The sequence below is a fragment of the Phaethon aethereus genome (genome assembly GCF_964289735.1).
Source record: "Phaethon aethereus genome assembly, chromosome: 2".
Taxonomy (NCBI): Eukaryota; Metazoa; Chordata; class Aves; order Phaethontiformes; family Phaethontidae; genus Phaethon; species Phaethon aethereus.
Window position 1 is genome coordinate 68452925 of NC_138582.1, and position 16931 is coordinate 68469855.

Genomic DNA, 16931 nt, shown 5'->3' on the forward strand with positions numbered 1-16931 from the left:
TGAGCATCCCCAGGGAGGGTGCTTCAAAGCTCAGTACTAGGGAAAAAAGGAACAAGGTACAGAGTAGAGACTTATGAAGCAAAGGGGAAATGGTTGTCCAGGCAAGGAGATGGAAAGAAACAGAGATAAATGGAGAACTTCCAGCAGCTTTAGAGTCAAGTTAGAAAAAGCTTCATCAATGACGTCTGAATTCAGTGCCTAAGCAAATGAACCAAAACATCAAACTATCAAAGTCCCGATTTTAAGCCAATAATGAAACTTTTAATATGAGCATAAATATATTTCCATGCACTTATCTGCAATACAATATGAAGTGTTTCTCCCACAATGCTCTAGACACCACACTAACCTAACCTAAATATTGAGTAACAAAGTTAATCGAATGTATATACAGCATGAAAATCCTGTGTTCTGAACTTAGTCAGTCCTCTAAAGATTGAGCCTCTGGCATTATTAATTGGGCACCTAAATTTGTAATCTGCCATTGCATTTGTCTGCATACAATGTCTTGAAGATGTCTTTTAGGGGCTTAGTAGTCCTGATGCAAAAAGAGGTGAATAAAAGCTCATAAAACAAATCCTATAATCCCAGTACATGAGTGTTGGTTTCTTCCTTTGTCACAGGACACAACAGTTTGCCCCTTGTGGGAAACTTACCTTATGTAGGACTATGGGGAGTAGATCAAAGTCCTGTACATATCCATAGACATTGTTCCAAATACATGGTTTCCTATCTTGTTTGTCGCACTCTGTAGAACAAGCCCCAGCCTGGGCAACCGTCCAGCGGGTGCTCCCCTGCCATGAATACAAAAGGACAGTCTCTAAAAATGCAAAAAGGCTTGGGTGATGGCACTGGGATGCTGAAAGCAAGCCCTTCTTTGGTAGCAGCTACAAAAGCCATTTCCACAACCTAATGACCCCAGAAGGAGAGTTGCCCTGTGGGCAGAGTTACTCACCAAAGCACCCTGCAAACTGGCTGTTCCCCATGATACCTCCTCGTGGATGCTGGGTCGTGCCTGAACTCAGATTGTGGACTGTGGCAGGGCTGTGAGACACTCATCCTTGGCTAAGGTCCTTGGCACTGTGCTGCATCCGGTGTGCACCTGGAAAGGACATCAATTTCAGCATCTGATGGCAGGTCCTGTGAACTGAACACTGGCTTTGTCAACCTGGCTTTATTAACTAGGAGATGGGGAATTTCTCTTGAAGTACTATGTTAATGCTTATTGCTCTGACTTACCGAGGCTCAAATTTCCTAGTTTCAGATTAAAAAAAAACCTGAAAAAATATATTTCTTAAAAATTTAAATTTAGCTATAATCTCCCAGCAGTTTGTCTCCTCAAATAACTGAATGAAATATGTCTAATACATGCCTCCAGAAATTTTCATGAAGGTAAAGAAAATAAGAGTGTTTTTTTCCCATACTTTCTCTACACAGTGCTTTTAGGTAAACACTGACATACGTCTTGTATTGGATATAACTAAATTGTATATGTATTTACATCTTTGAGCTTAGTGCATCTGGTTCTTCTTTATACTTCCTCAGTTCCATTTTTGTTGACCTTTCATTGATATCATTCCTACAGAATTCTTTCAGATTGGATGTCTTTTTTCTAAAAAATTCTGACTCTCTTGCTGTTTTACATCCTAGTAAATCTCTAGGTTACCTTTGCACTTTTTTTTAAACGTGCACTTTCTGTAATTTCTCCCCTGGTATCTTTGAATAGTCTTTGCTGTAAGTTTCAGGATTTTTATTTTCTGTCAAAGTTTGTGCCAAAATTTTAGGGAATTTTTAATTGGCTGCTTCAGTTTGCAGCAATCAGTCTATTATGACAATACAACATCTTCCCTGAGAATGACAAATTGAATCTTAGTGGGTTGCCTAACAAAAACCCTTTCTTCCTTCCCTGTAACCCTGCAGTAGCCCTAGATTGGCTTTATTCAGGCAAAGAAAACATGCTGTTGAGACTTAATGAGTCCACACATACTTTTTCAGAATTGCTTATCCTTTAGATGCAACACAGGTCACTGAAATTCCCCATTGTTGCAATGCAGAACCAGAGACATGTTGGAGGAAATTTGGGGGGCAGAAAGCTCTTTGGTTCAAAGGGATTAATTTAATTTCATCTCTGCGAATTTCAAGTCTCCTCAGAATATCTCATCCTTTCCTTTACTTTTTCTCAATTTACCTGCTTTCTGTTTGATGCTATTTGGCATATTGAAATCTCATCTGGCCAACATCCTCTCACTACAAGAAGGATGTTGAGGTGCTGGAGCGTGTCCAGAGAAGGGCAACGAAGCTGGTGAGGGATCTGGAGCACAAGTCTTATGAGGAGCGGCTGAGGGAACTGGGGTTGTTTAGTCTGGAGAAGAGGAGGCTGAGGGGAGACCTTATCGCTCTCTACAACTACCTGAAAGGGGGTTGTGGCGATGAGGGTGTTGGTCTCTTCTCCCAAGTAACTAGTGATAGGACAAGAGGAAATGGCCTCAAGTTGCGCCAGAGGAGGTTTAGATTGGATATTAGGAAAAATTTCTTCACTGAGAGGGTGGTCAGGCATTGGAACAGGCTGCCCAGGGAGGTGGTGGAGTCGCCATCCCTGGAAGTGTTCAAAAAACGTGTGGATGTGGCGCTTCAGGACATGGTTTAGGGGACATGGTGGTTCTGGATTAATGGTTGGACTTGATGATCTTAAAGGTCCTTTCCAACCTAGTGATTCTGTGATTCTGTGATTCTCTGTTATGCTGAGCAACATAGCATTGATAATACATATTTGTTTCTTCATACCTGCAAAAAAATTGGGAATTAAGTGTTATTTTTATAAATATCAAGCTCCTCAGGTGACCTGCCTGATATTTTCTTGCCTTAATTTGTTGTTAAATACAAGGAAGTTGTGCGGGGAAAATGAAAAAACATAGTTTAAAATGAAACAAGGGTCTTCTTTAGTTGTGACAACCAAGGTGAGATTTTTAGAGTTGGCTTAACCTAATTCAAAACCATATTGTTCTGCAAAAGAGCCTTCCCACATTTCTCTGATCCTGACTGTATGTTCCTGCCCTTTCCTTTGGGTTAGCCCAGCTGATCACAGAGGTGGACAGTGGGTTAGACTAGCTTTTCACTAAGAGAAGCTGGCCTTCAACTAGCCTAGACTATACACTTAACTTTTGGCTGACTAGGTAAGGTTAAATGGATTTCTGTCCCAATTAGTTGTCTTGTGCTTTTCTGAACTGTTAGCAGCCATATACACAAAGTATTGGCATTTCCAGGATGCATGAAAGGATTACAATTTGTAAAGTAATCTAGATTTCAGATTTGTTTGGAATTAAATGTACTGTAACAATAAAGTTATTGTTAGTCTTCTACTGAGCACTCCCCTTTTTGCTTCATAGCCTAATAGCCACCAGAAAAGACACTTAAAAACTTATTGTATTATTATTTATGATACATACAAAGCAAATAGAGAAGAAATGCCACAATAATAATTTAAGAGCATTCAGTTTTAGCACAGAAAGCAAGATCAAACTAATTAAATCCGTATTATCACTTTCTGTACAAACCACACACTGTTCTAATGTGCTGTAATTCAAGTCCCATTAAATAAAGGCCTGATTGTGCATACATATGTATGTATGCATGAGGGGGGGGATGAAAGAGAGGAAATGCAAAGAGTCCTTCCATCTCCTGTGACTTGTTGCAAAACCCCTATTAGCTCTGGGAGGCCCTGGGGCAGGGACCTTCATGCCTTTGTGCAATGACCAAGTGTAACAAGGGTAGTAGTACTGCTGTTGCTGTTGTTTCCTAAAAGAGGCCTGGTGAGATGGGCTAGGCGTGAGGTAATGAGTGATTTGGCACAGAGCATTCTTCTATGTTCTGCTCTGAATCTACAAGAGACATATTGGCTCAGCTGATCAGATTCCTTTAATAACACAGCTTCCAGGTCTACATGTGCTGCTCTGTCTCTGCTCCATAGCCAATGATGGTCATGGCTTAAGGCCACAGTCTAACACTGTGTCTCCAGGAAGAGTGTTGTTTTTAATGTCAATCCAATGTTGTTTTAAAAGAGAGACAAAGAATTAATGCATTTCCTGGGGTCCCCAGCTCTCCTGGATACTTTTCAAGCTGTTTCAGAAGTCAGTATTTGCTAAAAGCTGTCAGTAAGTTTGTGACAAGACTGCAGTGTCACAGGTGCAGCAGCTGTTGGAGCCAGTTGACAGAAATGTGCTGAAAAATGCCAGCTTGCTGGACTTGAAACATGGCCTTCAAAGGACATCCACTAATATTTGCCATGATGATAGCCATGTATCAGTCTTGACCATTTCCTCGTGAGTTAGTCCAACTGTTTGGGTTATTGAAAAAACTGCTGTACCAACAAGAAGGGACCAGATCCGCCAGACTGATCTTACTTTCATTCAGTTGGGTGACTGAGCAACTGGGTCTGAAAAAGCACAATAGGTAGAGGGATGGCTAAGAAAGAGCTAAGGGAATACCTTAAATTATTGTTTCCAAGTGTTTGGTCAGAGCAGTTTTGCTGGCTTACTGTTCCTGTTGCAGTTGTCTTCCTTGAAAGTTCTTTCAAGACAGTAACTGGCAAAAGTTACTGAAACCAGTACATTTTAAACTAGGCAAAATGTGAATTTCTAGTACAGACAGCTCTGATTCCAAGAGATATTTGCATCCAGTCAGGAAACAGGAGGAATAGCGTGCAACTTATTAGACTAATAAATTGGATATCAATAAGTTACTTGCATACCAAGGTCATCCATCCTCATACCATGCAGCAGACTTTCTAAAATGGGTAATTTTTTTAAAACCATCCCAAGATGTCATCCCTAGATAATTTGGAAACAAAGTTAACACGGAAATGTATTGAATTATGTATTTGCTATAAGACTTTCTAATTTATAGACATATTTCCTTTCCCCAAACTATACAATAATAGTGGCAATGCAGAAAAACACTCATTTACATTAGCTGTATACTTGATACATTTCTTTAGTCCAGGGCAGACAACTGTTCAAGGCTAAAAATTCAGTTCATTATTAAAAAATACCAATCCTTGCTATAAGAGTTGATGATTCAGTGAGTATTATAATTATAATCAAAGCATAATAGGCATTTTGCGCCCCTTATAATTGCTGCCAAGAAACTATTTATTCAGCTAAAGAATTAAATCTTTGTTTGTATGCTCTTTCTTGTTCACAATAGAAATAAAAGTGTGTGACTTGGCTCATGAGCAGATACCAGTCTGGCTATTTTACTCAGAGTGAAAAATAGGCCTTCATACAGAAAGACTTGCGATACTGAAAACAATTATTTATACATATGTGCCTCCATAAAATCCAGTGTTTTGCTCCAATGAACCTACTGATTGCTCTTTTCCTTTATTGCAGGTGGAAAACTCTGTGATATGCTATATGTTGGATATTGCATGCATCTCTGGCAAAAGCAACTCAAAAAAAATTAAACCAATCCTAAAAGCACTCCAGACAGAAATTATCAAAATTACTATGGAAATGTTCCCATATGAACTGAGACTAAAAACTTTAAAATTATTCAGGAAAAAATGAACAAGGGAGGAAATGCTGTAAGCCAAGAAAATAAGAAATGGTACAGATGAACTGAGTCACTTTGCTTGCTTCCTTCACCTTTGTAAGAACAATCAGGTTCCCTGAAACTACCTGATGATCTTTCTCAAAGAAATAAAGGGGAATGAAAATGACACACCAGTTGTTTCTCCTTCTCACAATACAATACCCTAAGAAAAAAGATATTTCACACAGCTATAATCAACTTCAATAATCAACTTACTTACATCATCAGAAGAAATAATCTGACTTGGTAAGAAGATTCCACTGCTGTCTTTATTTACTATCTTCTCTAAATTTGTAAATATGTGAGTAAATTCAGCATGCAAAGTCTTTTAGTTTTAAGGATGCTGGGCAGCTTTCTGTAGAGTCTATTGGCTGAAAAAAGAAAATCCTTCAAAAGAACATTGCAAAGTAAGTTCTTTTCAACCCAAATCATCATTAAGATGTTCAGTTTGTTGTCATTTGTTATCATGGAAACCATAGCTCCATGAAAGAAAAAGACATCAATGAAGATAACAAGAACATACATGATGACAGTACCAAGGCCTTGGTAAGGTAGAGGACACCTTAGAGACTGTTCCTTTTCAGAATGTCTGCTAGTATCTATATTGTTCTAATTAGGTGGGATATCCTGGTTTAACTCAGATGATTATACGTTTAGAGTAATTCAATCCTCAAATTCATTCTTCATATTGAGGTGAGAGGCCATGGCATAAAGGATACCTCGTATGATCAAATCTTTCTCTGATAATTTTATTTGGTCAGGGAAAGGAATGCAATGAATGCACATCATGACATAGGCACCAATATAACTCAGTTTGGTTCTATCTGTACAGTTATGCTTAACAGGGAAGACTTTCGTATTAGGGATCCAAAGTTATAGAGCCTTGGCCAGCTGCTAAAAGAAAACTGTAATTTTCTGAGAAGCTTATACTTGTCCTAAATCAAGTGCTTTCACCTGTGTCGTGGATCATATGTGCTTTGTATGGAGGTAACACAGTTTAAAAAATCCATGCCAAGTGTTTGAGTGAGTGAGTGAGCAAGAATGAACATTGTATATCCAGGTAAGAACAAAATGTTGTGAGAAAGGCTGATTTGAAGTTATCACTTATCCTGATAAAATGAGGGATGCTATAAGGCTGCTTTTTATTTCCAGATGTCCTGCTGTTTGGGTCAGATCCTGCATCAAGTCAGTAAGAATTTTCCCTTTAACTTCAAGAAAATCAAGATTGGGGCAGCCACAGTAGTCTTAATAAATGCAAATCTTATTAGAAATATCCTCTTTTATAACAAGTGCCAAGCTGTGCAAAGCTCCAGGCTTCATTACCGTACAACATTGACTGAAATGGCAGAAGAGGTTAGCATCCCCACTAATGAATTTTTTTAATTACTCTTTGCAAAGAGGGTGGTACCAAAACTCTAGTGAGAAGCAAATTAGTCCTTGAATTGAAATACACTAGTAAGGCTTAAATCATATTTAAAAATTTATTTTCTAGTCATCACTGTTACTTCCTAAATCAGTCTAGGAAACGCCAGATCTTTCTTCTGCTATTTTTATCAATCATTGAGTTTTGGGAAGAGAGCTGCTAGCACTTTTGGAGGATGTCTGCTTACTCATTACAGACAACGGCACAGACATCTGAAATTAAAGCTTCCCCATACTATCAACTCTGCTTATTGCCCTGCTAGCTAGGGATAGGGTGATGAAAGAGAAGTGTACAGGGATTCTCAGGTGCTAAGGACCATTCCAGTGGTCTTAAACTTCACCTCCTCTCGGGCTGTTACTGAGAAATTAAGCTGCCAAGAGCCATTACAGGCTTTAATCTTCCTGCTGACCTCAAGACCTGTATCTATAAAAATGGATACTAGGATCATAACCACAATAAAGGGGCTCGAGCATAATAAACTGTGTGAGCTACAAGCTGGAGACTACTGGCTCATTCAGTCTTAGGCCTGCCTTGTGAGATGCTGTGGCGTCAGAACGATCACCGGTATAAATGGCTTTCCAGACTGATGTTGCCCATTCCCGAACAAGTGGCTGGCTGCTGGGAAGATCATTGTGTGCAAACTTTTACTGGCAGAAAAAATGGTGAGAAATGAGCCAGAGGAACATGGCTTTCTACCAGCCTTCCAATAGGCGTGTCCTGGGAAATTCAAGTATGCCCAGTTCCCTTACAAAGAACGGGTGGCCAGCTGAGAGACAGATTTTTGCTAGGGAGCTATAATGAAGAGGGGTCAAATGTGAAAGTTAGCATAATGCTTTCATTTTTAACAAAAAGGGAAGTGAATCAATGCAGGTTAATCAAGAATGAGCCTTGTTTTTTCCCTAAATGTGCAATTTTTAAGGTTTTAATTTCATTTATTTTCTTTTTTGGAATTTCTTCATTTTCTGGTAATAGAAACAAATATGGATGCAAAGTTCCTAAATTGTTTGTAGTCTGGTTAGAATAAAAAATTATCAATTTTCGTTTACCTTCTCCTATGAAAACATTTTGAATCAACCAAGAAGTCTTTGAAGTCTCTAATCTCTTTTCTAAAGAAAATAACATTAATTCAGCTGACTTGCTCCAAGCTAACACTCATGCACGCAAGAACAGGAAATGCTCCCGTATTACAAAAATATATGACTAAAAGAAACAACCGCTACTTAGGTAATTGGTTCAGTCATGACTGGTTCTCAAATTTTTTTCCACACATGTTTTTAACATACAACTTCTCCTGTCCAGACACAAAGAGTAATCAGATACAGCTCGTCAATGAAATCACAGGCAACCTAGAACCATAAGAAGACAGTAACAGAAGCAGAATAAATCCATGGGAAAATATTTTCTCCTCTTTTAGTTCCATTACAAATATGTATATCTAAAATAGATTGCATGCCTCCAGAAAGGATGGGCTTGATTCCAGCATCAGATCAAAAAACTTTATGTTTTGGGAAGGTTTGGATACTTTATTTGCATTCAATTGTCCCTTTTTCTGTCATGGCCTCAGATGGTCTCAACCTAAGGACTGCCACACAGAGAGCAGACCAGGGAAGATCAGAACAGGAACCACTCTTGAAGTCTCGGCTGAGCCCACAACACCGCTTTTGTGGAGGGTGACTGGAGCCTAATGTCAGAAGACTTGTACCCAACATTTCAAGTACTGTGACAGGCAGAGAAAGCAATACAGGATGGTGTAGTTAAAGCCTGATTCTGATCAGCTATAGAGCAGGTTTCCATGAACACAACCCATGCTCAGCTGACCACAGAAGACCATGGCAGTGAAGGGAACACCTGGATGGCCTACAGCTTCCATCCTGATTCCTGAATGTGCTTTGCTTCTTGAAGAGCCATGCTAGGGCTCTGCATCTGCTGTTCCTGAGACAGATCAGGGCTTGAGAATGGCAGACATCCTGGAGCGTTGTTCCTGGGGACTTCTCCTGTACATACACCCATATGAGCACTCAGTGTCATGCTGTTGAGAAGGAAAAAGACAGAGCAATGAAGTGAGGCAATTAGTTGTTCTTCAGACAAAGAATCATTTCAGAAACAAATGAGCACTATATGAAAGGTGCAGTAAAACTCTAGCTGTAGCACCTCCACAGCATCTACTAACAAGAGTTCAGGTAGTAACACCTGTTTTTCAGGGCAGTCCTGGTTTTCAGGTAGCTTCCAAATTATTATCAGACCTGTTTGAAAAATAAGACTGCAAAATCTGCAATAATTCTTTAGGTAAAAGAATTATGCTCTCTGATTTTGACACTGTTTTTCTGACTGGGCATTGCTTCTTTCTAACTGCTAACAAGCAGTGCCAGAGAATGAACATTACCAAACAGAAGAGAACTTCGGTTTGTAAATGTAGAAATCCAAAACAGGAGTTAAAGTATGATGAACCACCAAAATCTGGAGAAGGAGATACTTGCTGAGATGAATAAAGGAGATATTTCAGCAAAAGCCAATACTAGGAGTCATTAGCCCAATCAAATTATGCAATAGTTTTCTCCATATGGGATCAGCAAAAGATTTAACTTAATTCCAGCCCAGCAGAGGCAGCCAATCTAATCTTGACCAGTTTTACACATGATGACATCATAAGTCATAAATACTGAGGAAAAGAGGAACAAGAGATAATAAAATGGCCATGAGGATTGGCCAGATCATGACAAATAACAGAAATAATTTTAAGTGGAAGAAACAAGGCCTGCCCAATCATCTGTTAGTATTACCTACTAGCACATTTCTTCATATCTTGCCCTATACAGTGAACACTAAGAAAGTGGAAGCAAGCAGACAAGATTATGTACCTTGATTTATCAGGGACATTTTAGTAAGTAAGACCATGTACTCTGTTCTGAACAAAAGATCCCCATGCTTGAGATGAATACGTACTTAGGAGGTGGGAAACTTAAATTGCCCTTCATGGAATTCCCATACCCTTAACTCCCAGCAGACCAGGGAGTTAAGTCCTCTATGCCAAGGTATCTCAGAGAGATTAACAAGCGGGCAGAGGCATCTGTGGAGAGCAACGAGACTTTGGTGAGCATCACCGTTCTTCTCAGCGCCCTCCCAGCTCTGCCTGCTACCCATTGCCCATGGACTCTCCAAGGCCAACAGAGAAATCCACGTTGTTCACGAGACAGAGGATCCCAGGCATGAACGCAGACTCGGTTACACTTTAAGACTACCTTCACTCTGCTCTGAGGAATGAGGGCCTGCTTTCACTTGTTTTCCCTCTGTTCATTCCTGAGTCCTCGCGGCCCTGGAAGGACCGACTGCTCCTTCCACATAGGCACAGGGAGAGCTCAGCAGAGAGGAAAGGTTATGAAGAACTAGAGGGCTGCCAGAGCCAGTGTATGGACAGACACATAATTCCCATCTTTCCCAGACAAATATCTGAGCTCCACAGAATGTTCAGTACATACAACGTTTTGACCAATGTTCCTGTATCATCGTTACGGTGTTTACTTCTGCTCACTTTGAATTTGAATGCAAACTGTGCATAAACAAAGGCACACACAGAAGTGTTTGGAGGTAACTTTGCTCTACTAAATGAAAATTGTATTGACAATTCTTACGACTATTTAATATAGAGACCACTGTAAAGAATCTGGAGGCTCCATGAATTTTTGTGTGTAATTGTTTTGTATGTTACAACATGTTTTTATAAACAGGTTATGTTTTATCCTGCTGATCCATTATCTCTGTCCTTTCCAGAAATTCTGATTTGCAAATGAAAATATGCAAACTATATATGGTCAAGTTTTCTTACTTTCACAACTAGTGCAGAGAAGTAAGTTAGCCTCTAAACATGACAAGTTTATTTGTTCATTTATTTATTTTTAAATTCTAATTAGAGAAAGGAAAAGGGTGTCAAGAGTCTTTAGTGATTCACATTTTAACAGCCAGGTTATAATTTATTAATTCCCAACTTATAAAATTTTCACAACCTCTTTCCACAGGAGTCCAAGAGCGACTCAAATTTATTTATTGTTTCTACGTAGGGTGTCATTAAATATTTGTTATCTCCTAAAGTTTGTTGGGAAATGGGATTATTTTCCACATCAAATCACACCAATGCTAATGGGAAAAGCATTAGATGTTGACCCAGCAAATTAAACTGTAAAATATGAGGCTCATTGTTATTATTACATACAGACACATTTTCTGTTCTTCTTATTAAAACCATCTTAATCAAACTCATTGTATTTTAGTCATGTTTTAAAATAATTATGCCAGAATAGAAAACACATGAATATATAAAGGAAACAAGTTTCAATTGAATATGTTCAATTTAACTTTTTTTAAAGAATTTTCCAATTGGTCTCCTTTGACATTTAAATTGATCACCTACCAAGAAATAAAACACAACAAATTGAGGTCTCAGTTTAAGGCTTGGTTCAGCAGTTCCTGGTCAGGAAGCCTGTGCGGGAGCCTCACGGGACAATGGGAGGTCCTGACTCCTCATGCTTGAAGTCCTGCCCAGTTCCCAAGGAAAGGCAATGCTCATCATGTTTTTGGAGCTTTTTATGTCAGCAAGAATTAGTAAGTTCTGTACTTTTCTGTTAAGTAATTGACTTTGTTGTGTTCAGAGACTCTACACAAAGGCTCTGTGCACCCACATGTAGGTATTTTCCACTAACAAGTGCCTAACTCTTTAAGAATTAGGTGGAAATAGAATGTTAATTTTTACACTGGAAATACCTAGACAAGAAAAGACAGAAAAGTCAGCACTGGACCTGGGCTGTGGAATCAAACCAAGAGGTCTCAAAAACAGGTGTTAGGGAGAAGGTAGGGGAAACAAACAGAGGCATTTGCCTGGTCCCTGTCCATACTCCATAAAAATTCAGGTGAAAGATTCAATTGCTAGATGCTTGCGCAGCAGGCTGGTGGGCATCCAAGAGGTAAAGCTAGGCCAGATTCTGTTATATGGGCATATTTTCTCACTGTACTCATAACTGGTGTCTTTATAATCCCCTAACCTTGGTGGTAAAAGCTCCAGAAAAGCCCTCTGGAATTTAGCCACGTACGTTTGCTGTAGTCACAGGAGTAACTTCTGGCTTGAACACTTGCAGCCAAGGCACTGCATGATTCTCCAACCAGAGGAGCAAAATATACCCTACTCTTACCTGAAGACCTGAGATGTATTCAAAACTGCACATTCATTTTGGGAAAGTGCATCCAGACAGACTGTGTAATCTCTGTCTTTGGAAGTTTTCAGAACTTGACTGGATGAAACCCCAAGCAACCTGCTCTAACTCAAGCTAGCCCTGGTCTGAGCAGGAGGTTGGACTAGAGACCTCCAAAGGTTCCTTTTAATGCAATTTTTTCTATGATTTTATGACCCTGTCGCTCTGCTATTTTGGGGACTAAGACTCTTTGTTGTACTAGACATTTTCCATTAAAGCCATTCCAACTCATAAACCCTGATGCAGTGAGACATGCTACGTGTGCCGCATTGCTCAGACCAGCAGTCACAGTCTCGGTCCTTGCATAGAAGACCCCTCATCGACATTTAACTAAGACGTTGAAAAGTACATGAATATCTGTCTTGCAAATAGCACTTGCTGTAGTGGCAGCAGCAATTTGACAAGGTATCAGTGTGCAACACCCAGATAGCCTGGATCTGAAGAGACCTTTCCCAGAAAGGCACCTTTTACCTAGAAGCGGCTTGAGCCAGTGTGGGGCTAGTGAGCAGGCAGGGCTGCCGAGGCATGCTTCGCTCGGTGACACAGGCTCCGCGTGGGTCATATGTCCGCTGGCTCACGCCACCTCCCTGGCCCTGGTCCCTCCTTCTGTCCATCACTCCACAGCTCCTGGGCAGCCAGCACAGAGTGTACAGGACGGACACGCAGAGGTTTAAAAAAAAAAAAAACAAAAAAAACCTCTTACAAAAATAACTCGGGAGACTCCTCACACCAAAGCTGGAAATAGCAGAGAAAACACCTCCCATGCTGGTTCGGAGGGGCCGGCGCGGTGGGGAAGAACCTCTCCTTGCTACAGCTCCCAGTTGCCAGTTTGCATTTCAACGAGGTTACTGCAGGCTCCCTGAGCTGCCAGCGTTGCCCGGAAGCCCCGTGCGCTTGCTGGCGGTATAGCAAGGTGACCCAATCAGCCATTTCGCGCTCGGAGCGAGCGGCGTGGGAAAGAGGCGTCACCACGTGCTTAACACCGGAGATAAGCTGTTGAGGTGGAAGGAGATGGTTAGATGTTGTGTCGCAGTCAGGCGAAAAGAGAAGCCTGACGGAGAAATCCTGGGAGGGAGGAAAGGGCAGGATGAGAGCATGGGAAAGATGAGTATGAACGGAGGTGGAGAGTCCTGAACCGTTTATATTAGTGCATTTATTGAGAAACAGCAGTACCTGCTGAAATTCAGAACTTGCTCTAAATAGGAAACAGGTGTCATCTTTGAATGTGCTGTACACAGGCTTTCTAGTTCAACCTCACGGTGCCCGGGAGAAACACTATAATTTTTTTATATCTTACGTGAGAGGAGCAGAGGGGGTGGAGGCGGCGGGGGGAGCGTTAAGGAATCAGGGCAGCAGGAGTAGAAAAATTTGTGTGTCGCTTACAAGGAAAAAGAATGTGGCTAAGAGGGGGTTTTTTTCTTCTTTTTAACCCCATAACAGATTAGGGAAAATATTACTGGCTAAGGATTTTACAAGAGGACATAAAGAATGCATTCCTAAGTACACTTTTTTTTTTTCCTGTGGTTTCAGAAAATGTATCAAAGTGCCAGAGTATCTGATTATTCAGCCCCTGCTTTGGCATCATCCAATACGAATGAGTGCCACACAGCACGGATTGAAGATGCAGAGAGAAAAAGCTGTTGGGGTTTGATAGTGTTTTGGATCTCAGAGAAATCTAAAAATATCAAATACAGCCGGCACATGTGGAGTGCTTTTGCAAGCCGAACATCTGGGAGTATTCTCAAACGCTCCCCTTTTGTGTTGCTTGTTACGCTACCAGAAAGCAGCAAACTGCAAATGAAAACTTAGTGGATTTTTGTCATGCTTCTAAGTTCAGATACAAAGACATTAAAAACAATAATGGGGAAAATTGATATATGCCACTTTACAGCCCCCATTTATTCTAGTGTTGTGTGCTATGCTGCATCTCTCTCTAGTTTTCTGGATGAACTACTATGCTCACCGTGGAAGCACACGCGCATTTAAAATGTGTACATTGATATTTCCCTTATGGTATGATTTAACTGAGACCTGTGGAATGCTTTGCAAACTCAAAACGAACTTCACATAATGAGGTAGAAATAGTAATCATGTCACCCACCATTCAAAGGCATCACTTTTGTTGACACAGTACTTGCTTTTGATACAGTGATGCCAATTTAAAAAGCTTCCCTGTAACTCAAAAGTGGCAAAATAAAGATCCAGGTCCAAAATAAATATAGCAGTTTTGCTATTCTATAGAACAAGTTTTCCTATAGACTTCAGCCAGATGAGGATTTCACTCAAGTAATTTGATTTTTTTTCATTGATTTCTATTATGCAGTCTTAAAATAATGCAATCATAGAATCTTTGAGTTGGAAGGGACCTTCAAAGGTAATCCAACCTTTAGTCCAACCCCCCTGCAATCAGCAGGGACATCTTCAACTAGACCAGGTTGCTCAGAGCCCCGTCCAACCTGACCTTGAATGTTGCCAGGGATGAGGCATCTACCACCTCTCTGGACAACCTGTGCCAGTGTTTCACCACACTCATTGTGAAAAATTTCTTCCTTATACCTAGTCTAAATCTGCCCTCTTTTAGTTTAAAACCATTACCCCTTGTACTATCACAACAGGCTCTGCTAAAAAGTCTTTCTTAGAAGCCCCCTTTAAGTACTGGAAGGCTGCAATCGGGTCTCCCCAGAGACTTCTCTTCTCCAGGCTGAACAACCCCAGCTCTCTCAGCCTGTCTTCATAGGAGAGGTGTTCCATCCCATTGATCATTTTTGTGGCCCTCCTCTGGACCAGCTCCAACAGGTCAATGTCTTTCCTGTGCTGAGGGCTCCAGAGCTGGACGCAGGACTCCAGGTGGGGTCTTACCAGAGCGGAATAGAGGGGCAGAATCCCCTCCCTCAACCTGCTGGCCACGTTTCTTTGGATGCAGCCCAGGATATGGTTGACCTTCTGGGCTGCAAGCGCACATTGCTGTCTCGTGTCCAGCTTTTCATCCAGTACCCCCAAGTCCTTTCCAGCAGGGCTGCTCTCAATCCCTTCATCCCCTGGCCTCTACCGATAGCAGGGAGGTTGTCCCAACCCAAGTGCAGGACCCTGCACTTGGCCTTGTTGCACCTTATGTCAACCACACCACTCAGCTTGGTGTTGTCTGCAAACTTGGTGAGGATGCATTTGATCCCACTGTCTGTGTCATTGATGAAGATATTAAACAGTGCTGGTCCCAATACAGACCCCTGAGGGACACCACTCATCACCGACCTCCATCTGAACATTGAGCCATTGAGCACTACCCTCTGGATGTGACCATCCAACCAATTCTTCATCCACCGAACAGTCCACCCATCAAATCCGTATCTCTCCAATTTAGAGAGAAGGATGTTGTGGGGGATAGTGTCAAAGACCTCACAGAAGTCCAAATAGATGGCATTGGTAACTCCTCCCTTGTCCACTGATGTGGTCACTCCATCACAGCAGGCCACTAGGTTGGTCAGGCAGGTCTTGCCTTTGATGAAGCCATGCTGGCTGTCTCGGATCACCTCCCTTAGCTATGCTAAGGCTCATGGAGGACTTATTAGTCTTATTTAATAAGAATATTTAAGGGAGTAACTACAACTGTATGTCTCTGGGTGTCACACATGCTTAACAGATAGGGATCAGAGAGTGTAACATCTGCACAAGGTTGTTTTACAAGTCTTACACAAATAGCATAATTTTTTAATATTCTGGATCAAATAGTAACTTTCCCAGATATATACATATTAGAAGCTTTTATCAGTCAGAAAGGAATAGGATTTTGCCAGGACTGAACAGCAACAGGGGACAAAGGGTGTGAAATGGCAGCAGCCAAGGCCAGAATCTGATTTAGGGGGCCTGGAGGTCATCCAAAATAAAGGAGGAAAGAAAACATTTTTTTGTTATTTTTTAATATATCTTTCAAACTATTCAGCCACATGACTGCGATTTAAATAAAAAAAAATCAATATAGGCCCTATGGTAAACAATACAATTCGAAAAAGAAAAACAGAGATGCTCTCAGCTAACTGAGTGGATCTTTTCTTTGGACTGTGCTTTTCTGCACATCCTCAGGTGGGCAGTCAGCACTATGTCCTGGAAAATAAACGTTTATGGAGATAATACTCAGCGGACAGATCAGCACAACACCCTCAAGTTCACATTGTGTTGAGCTCTAAGTAAACACAACGCTATGGAGGAGGTCAACCAAAGAACTTCTGAATAGTCTCTGCTATATACTTATTTCAACAACAAAATTACTTCAAATTTCAGAGGGATGAAGGCAAGGTAAGAGCATGAAAGAGGATCCTGTTTATCAAGGACTTCGGCTTCCATATGGCCAAAGGTATTGTAAGAAATATTGGACAAAACTGTATCAGTGCATACAGACTATATGAACTGACTTGGTAAGACCTTCGCTGACCTACAGAGAATTCCACGAGTTACAGAGAAATCATATACTAAAGGTAGAACTTAAAAGATATATTCATTCCACACCAACATCTTCCACATGCTTACAGACTTAAGTAAAAATCCGGTCACCCTTCTCCAGTGATGGATGCTCTGTTTTTGCAGTCTGGCCCGCTTACACAGTCACTGAGAGACAAAGATAGAGGAGGCAAAGAGATAGGAGTATCTTTGTCCATGCAACAAAGCAGATTTTGTATTTGCAG